The sequence below is a fragment of the Triticum aestivum genome, chromosome 3A (genome assembly GCF_018294505.1).
Source record: "Triticum aestivum cultivar Chinese Spring chromosome 3A, IWGSC CS RefSeq v2.1, whole genome shotgun sequence".
Classification (NCBI taxonomy): domain Eukaryota; kingdom Viridiplantae; phylum Streptophyta; class Magnoliopsida; order Poales; family Poaceae; genus Triticum; species Triticum aestivum.
In genome coordinates this window covers 514,885,519-514,893,043 of record NC_057800.1, presented here as the reverse complement: position 1 = coordinate 514,893,043, position 7,525 = coordinate 514,885,519, and the positions used below count along the sequence as shown (strand labels likewise).

Sequence of the window (7,525 nt, the reverse complement as noted above, 5' to 3'; positions counted from 1 at the left end):
ATCATGGTGTGGTTCTTCTGTCTTGCCCTCAAAAGGGACTAAACAAATACGACAGAAGTCAAAAAGTGACATCTCCTTATGCTCATCATATAAATGAAATTCCACTGTAGGTGGTGAGTTCCTAGGATGAAAATAAAAGTTTTGCACAAAGGTATTTGTGAGTAAGAGATACTGATCGCATTGGTCGTGGAGGAAAGCGGTGAGGCCTGCATTGTGAGACAATTCATGAAAATCTTCATAGATACCGGCTGCTCTCAAGAAATCATCAGAAGGCCATTCACACGCCCGAATCTCCGTGGTGCGCGACAAATTATACTTAGGCTTCGGTGCCTTTTCCTTCGAGATTTGGCTCGATGAGCCCCTGAATAATCTCCTCATCATTTACTGAATAATTCTGAAATTTTTTAGTAACTTCAAACAAAAGTGAACCAACTTCAATAAAACTGATAGCAACTACTCCTACAAGTGCCTAGAGCCTATATCAAGCATTAGAACTACTTGGAACCACATGAATTTGACATGCAAGCTCAAGAACATGGTCACCTATGCAGCACAAATTTGCAAAGAATAGAGCACTATAACAAAAACTAATTGGACCAATGGAGGAGTCACATACCAAGGAACAATATCCCCAAGCAGTTTTGTGAGAGGTGCTTTGAGCAAGGAGATCGAAAATCGCAACAAAAGTGGCTGGAACTCGTGCTTGAGTTGGTTTTTCGGGTTTGTGTGAGGCAGAGGAAGAATATGGGTGCTGGGATAAGTGGAGGAGGGCCACCATGGGTCCACGAGGCAGGGGCGCGCCCTATAGGGGAGGGCGCCCACCACCCTCGTGGCCAGGTGGCAGCTCCTCCCGTGGTAATTTTTGGACAATAAATCCTCAAATATTCCTGAAAAATCATATTAAATTGGCATGGCATTCTAAGGACTTTTATTTTCGGGATATTTTTATATTGCACAGATAAGTCAGGAAACAGACAGAAAAATACTATTTTTACTTTATTTCTACTAAATTACAGAAAATATAAAGAGGGTACAGAAGTTTGTGCTTCTAGTTTCATCCATCTCATGCTTATCAAAAAGAATCCACTAACAAGGTTGATCAGGTCTTGTTAACAAACTCATCCCGATAATCATGAAACCGGAGAAATTTCGAATAACACTAAGTTACCTCAACGGGAATATGCACATCCCCTATAATAAGTATATCATATTTCTTTTTGACCGTAGGAAGAGGAAATTCAAAACCTCCAATTATAATTGATGGAATTTTTCTAATGGAGTTGATACTATGAACTTGAGGTTGTTTCCTCGGAAAGTGTATCATATGCTCATTACCATTAACATGAAAAGTGACATTTCCTTTGTTGCAATCAATAACAGCCCCTGCAGTATTAAGAAAAGGTCTTCCAAGAATAATAGACATACTATCATCCTCGGGAATATCAAGAATAACAAAGTCCGTTAAAATAGTAACGTTTGCAACCACAACGGGCACATCCTCACAAATACCGATAGGTATAGCAGTTGATTTATCAGCCATTTGCAAAGATATTTCAGTAGGTGTCAACTTATTCAAGTCAAATCTACGATATAAAGAGAGAGGCATAACACTAACACCGGCTCCAAGATCACATAAAGTAGTTTTAATATAATTTCTTTTAATGGAGCAAGGTATAGTAGGTACTCCGGGATCTCCAAGTTTCTTTGGTATTCCGCCCTTAAAAGTATAATTAGCAAGCATGGTGGAAATTTCAGCTTCCGGTATCTTTCTTTTATTAGTAATGATATCCTTCATATATTTAGCATAAGGATTTGTTTTGAGCACATCAATCAATCGCATATGTAAAAATTTAGGCCTAATCATTTCAGCAAAGCGCTCAAAATCCTCATCATCCTTCTTTTTGGATGGTTTCGAAGGAAAAGGCATGGGTTTCTGAACCCAAGGTTCTCTTTCTTTCCCATGTTTCCTAGCAACAAAGTCTCTTTTATCATAACGTTGATTCTTTGATTGTGGGTTATCAAGATCAACAACAGGTTCAATTTCTACATCATTATCATTACTAGGTTGAGCATCATCATGAACATCATCATTAATATTTTTACTAGGTTCATGTTCATTACCAGATTGTGTTTTAGCATCAGACATAGAAATATCATTTGGATTATCAGGTGGTTCAACAATAAGTTCACTAGAAGTTTGCACAGTTCTATCATTTTTCTTCTTCTTCTTTTTAGAAGAACTAGGAACATCAATATTATTTCTTTGAGAATCTTGCTCGATTCTCTTAGGGTGGCCTTCAGGATACGAAGGTTCCTGAGTCATTCTACCAGTTCTAGTAGCCACTCTAACAGCATAATCATTTTTCTTACTATTCATTTCATGGAGCAATTCTTTTTGAGCTTTAAGTACTTGTTTTACTTGAGTGGTAACCATAGAAGCATGTTTGATAACAAGTTTAAGTTCACCTCTAATATGAGCCATATAATCACCCAAGTATTTAATTATATCGGAATCATATTTCAATTGTCTAACAAAATAAGCATTGAAATTTTCTTATTTGACAATAAAATTATCAAACTCATCAAAGCATTGCCTAGCAGACTTATAGTGAGGGATATCACCTTCATCAAATCTATAGAGAGAATTTACCTTTACTACCTGTGTCGGGATACCAGGAGGTTCTTCAATGAATAAAGGATTAAGATCATATACTTCATCAACAGGCGGTATATTAAGACCATGTATTTCTTCAATAGGAGGTAAATTTTTAACATTTTCAGCTTTAATACCTTTTTCTTTCATAGATTTCTTTGCCTCTTGCATATCTTCGGGACTGAGAAATAGAACACCTCTCTTCTTCAGAGTTGGTTTAGGAATAGGATCAGTAATTGGAGCAGGAGATGGCTCAGGAGCTGGCTCAGGAGGTGCCAAATTATTTCCATTTGTTAACATATTATTCAATAGAATTTCAGCTTCATCCGGTGTTATTTCCCTGAAAAGAGAACCAGCACAACTATCTAGGTAATCTCTGGAGGCATCGGTTAGTCCATTATAAAAGATATCAAGTATTTCAGGTTTCTTAAGAGGATGATCAGGCAAAGCATTAAGTAACTTGAGAAGCCTCCCCCAAGATTGTGGGAGACTCTCTTCTTTAATTTGCACAAAGTTGTATATTTCCCTCAAAGAAGCTTGTTTCTTATGAGCAGGGAAATATTTAGCAGAGAAGTAATAAATCATATCCTAGGGACTACGCACACAACCAGGATCAAGAGAATTAAACCATATCTTAGCATCACCCTTTAATGAGAATGGAAATATTTTGAGTAAATAGAGGTAACGTGATCTCTCATTATTAGTGAACATGGCAGCTATATCATTTAACTTAGTAAGATGTGCCACAACAGTTTCAGATTCATAGCCATAAAATGGATCAGATTCAACCAAAGTAATTATATCAGGATCAACAGAGAATTCATAATCTTTATCAGGAACACATATAGGTGAAGTAGTAAAAGCAGGATCGGGTTTCATTTTATCTCTAAGTGATTCTTTGTTCCATTTAATCAATAACCTCTTAAGCTCGTATCTATCTCTGCAGGCTAAAATAGCTAAAGAAGAATCTTTATCAAAAAGATAACCTTCAGGAATAACAAGCATATTTTCATCATCACTATCATCATCGTATTCAGTTTCATCAATTTCTCTTTCTCTAGCCCTAGCAATTTGTTCTTCAAGAAATTCAATAAGGGGCACAGTAGGATCAGGCATAGAAGCAGTTTCATCATAAGTATCATGCATAGTAGAAGTGGCATCATCAATAACATGCGACATATAAGAACGAATAGCAGAAGCAAATGTAGGTGTCGCAAACTTACTCATAACAGAAGGTGAATCAAGTGCTTCATAGTTGAGGGATAGATCTTGGTTTTTGGATCTCTCAAGTTCTTCATAGTATCCAGCAGATATAAATCCCAAGTGACTCAAAGAATAGAGCTATGCTCCCCGGCAACAGCGCCAGAAAAAGGTCTTGATAACCTACAAGTATACGGGATCGCAACAGTTTTCGAGGGTAGAGTATTTAACCCAAATTTATTGATTCGACACAAGGGGAGCCAAAGAATATTCTCAAGTATTAGTAGCTAAGTTGTCAATTCAACCACACCTGGAAACTTAGTATCTGCAGCAAAGTGTTTAGTAGCACAGTAATATGATAGTGGTGGTAACGGCAACAAAAGTAAAGACAGCAAAAGTAATGTTTTTGGTATTTTGTAGTGATTGTAACAGTAGCAGCGGGAAAGTAAATAAGCGTAAAACAGTATATGGAAAACTCGTAGGCACCGGATCAGTGATGGATAATTATGCCGGATGCGGTTCATCATGCAACAGTCATAACATAGGGTGACACAGAACTAGCTCCAGTTTGTCAATGTAATGTAGGCATGTATTCCGTATATAGTCATACGTGCTTATGGAAAAGAACTTGCATGACATCTTTTGTCCTACCCTCCCGTGGCAGCGGGGTCCTATTGGAAACTAAGGGATATTAAGGCCTCCTTTTAATAGAGAACCGGAACAAAGCATTAGCACATAGTGAATACATGAACTCCTCAAACTATGGTCATCACCGGGAGTGGTCCCGATTATTGTCACTTCGGGGTTGCCGGATCATAACACATAGTAGGTGACTATAGACTTGCAAGATAGGATCAAGAATTCACATATATTCATGAAAACATAATAGGTTCAGATCTGAAATCATGGCACTCGGGCTCTAGTGACAAGCATTAAGCATAGCAAAGTCATAGCAATATCAATCTCAGAACATAGTGGATACTAGGGATCAAACCCTAACAAAACTAACTCGATTACATGATCAATCCAGCAAGCCTACGATGGAATTACTCACGCACGGCGGTGAGCATCATGAAATTGATGATGGAGGATGGTTGATGATGATGACGGCGACGAATCCCCCTCTCCGGAGCCCCGAACAGACTCCAGATCAGCCCTCCCGAGAGGTTTTAGGGCTTGGCGGCGGCTCCGTATCGTAAAACGCGATGATTTCTTCTCTCTGATTTTTTTCTCTCCGAAAGCAAATATATAGAGTTGGAGTTGGCGTCGGAGGGTCAATAGGGGGCCCACGAGGTAGGGGGCGCGCCCTAGGGGGGGCGCCCCCCACCCTCGTGGAAAGGGTGTGGCCCCCCTGGTCTTCATATTTGCCGAGGATTTTTTATTTTTTTTCTAAAACCTCCCGTGGAGATTCAGGTCATTCTGAGAATATTTGTTTTCTGCACATAAAACAACACCATGCTAATTCTGCTGAAAACAGCGGCAGTCCGGGTTAGTTCCATTCAAATCATACAAGATAGAGTCCAAAACAAGGGCAAAAGTGTTTGGAAAAGTAGATACGACGGAGACGTATCAGCCCCCACAACATATGCATTAAGATAGAGCGGCAACTTACAACAGCAGACATGCTTCGAAAGCTACATTACATATTACAGCAGCATGATAAAAATGTACTCAAATATATTCACAGAAGCACACAGACTATATATAGTCCTTTCACAATTGGAGTAAGAAATGCAAGGATAGTTATAACTTGGAAGTTTCGCGCTAATAGCCTAATAACAAATTTCAAATAAAAACAGTATTAATTCTAATATTATATGGCAAAGTAGAAAAGAAAGCCTCGCAGTTCTCTCAGTTATCACAAAAGTAATATGCCACTTTGCTCCAAGCTTCAGTGGGCGGAAAAGAGACATCATGGATCACATATGATATGTGCTAGCCACAGAGGCAAGCTCACAAAAACAAACAAAGGGCCTGGTAGAATATGATGATACTGTTGTTCTCAGGCGAGGAAATAAAAAATTCAATAATAGAAGCTAATTTCAGGGACCATAATGGCGCTGCATTATGTGCAGTTCAATTTCATGCCTGTATCAGATGAAATGAAGCAATAGCAAAGCTACGATTCACCTGAAACTAATACATGGTTTCATCCATCAGAAGTAGCTGGTTACAGTAATCATGCAATATCAGTGGGAATCCGAATGATTTTCTTCATCACCCGGAATCATGTAGTTCAACCCAACATAACACAATGAGCAATAAGGTTCATAAGCAATGAAGGAATGCATGTACAGTCAGTCTAAAGCAGTAAAAATGTGCAAATGTACTTTAGGAGATGGCGTGACCCGTCGATTTTCTTCATCACCCAGGTAATGCACATCTCATTAGCCAGCAGAACACAAAAAAGAGGATAGAAAAAGTACTGCTAAGAGGTTTTCAAAAAATCAAAGGAAAGTATTTGCTCAATAATAAAGGAGTACATATGTAGTCCAAGAGATGGCATGATCTGTCAGAAGTATCTGGTTGTAATAATCATGAAAATTCAGTGGGAATCCGAATGATTGTCTTCATCACCCAGATCATGCACATCTTAGCCAGCAGAACATCACAAGTAACATATGTAAAACAATGATTCTGAGCATCAGCAAACAAAATTCTTCACAGTACTATAAAGCATCAACTAAGACTACTCCTAGAATAGTAACACGACAATTAAACTTGAGGAACTAATAAAGGCAAAAAGAAAAGAGCATCCTGTGCTGTATAAGGTCCAACAGAAATTGGCACATTTCCTGCATTCGGTCAGGCCACTGTGATCCCGCGACGGGGCCTCTTGCTACGATAGGAGTTTGGCTGCGGATCTACACTAGCAGAGCAGCGATGGAAACAAGGTAACAGAGATGGGGGTGAGCAGGGGAAGGACCTTCTGTGGCGCGTCGTCGTGGTCGGCATGGACGACGCCGTCGTTGTCGAGCTCGAGGTCGGACTCAACGATCTCCTCGTCCAGCTCGTCAGGCTCGGGGGTGGGGTCGTGCATGTCCTGGTCGTCCTCCTCCTCCTCCTGCTCCTCATCATCGTTGTCATCCATGGACCTCGCCTGCCGGTGCAAATCCAACCCAAAAAAGTGGATCAGACAAGCAAGTAATTTGAAGATCGGTGCCGGGGGAGGAGAAGGGACGTCGGATCAGCACCTTGGGCGCGGGCTTGGGCTTGGCGGATGCGGCGGCGGTGGCAGGAAGGGTGGCGCCGAGGGAGGCGGCTAGAGTCGAGGGGGAGGTGGATCGAGATGGATACGGGGAGCATCTACCTCGATCTGGATCGAGGAGAGGGAGGCCGCGCACTGGATCTTGCCGGAGGGGAGGGGGGAGGAACAGAGCATGGGGATCTTGGAGCGCGCTGGATCTTGCCGGAGGGGAGGGAGGAAGGGAGGAGAGCGAGGGGAGGGGTGGGTGGCGGCAAGGGGAGGGGAGGTGGGAGGGATCGGGGAGCGCTAGGGTTCGTGGGGGGCGAGGGAGGAGTGCGGGCTGTGGTCTGTGGGTTGTTGGGCTATGTGGGGTGAGAAGGTGAGGAGGGAGCACTGCCGTTGGATCCGGGTGGATCGGACGGTGCTCGATCCATGATCCGCGTGACATGCCTCTGCACCAATCAAAATAGAGTACATGTGTGCGA

At 41.3% G+C, this 7,525-nt stretch overlaps 2 pseudogenes; both read right to left on the bottom strand.

Annotated features, from left to right (window-relative positions):
• Positions 1-6,004: 6,004 nt before the first annotated feature.
• LOC123063833 (uncharacterized) lies at positions 6,005-6,080 on the bottom strand (annotated as a pseudogene).
• Positions 6,081-6,360: 280 nt separating this feature from the next.
• Positions 6,361-6,436, bottom strand: LOC123063831 (uncharacterized; annotated as a pseudogene).
• Between the last annotated feature and the right edge of the window lie 1,089 nt (positions 6,437-7,525).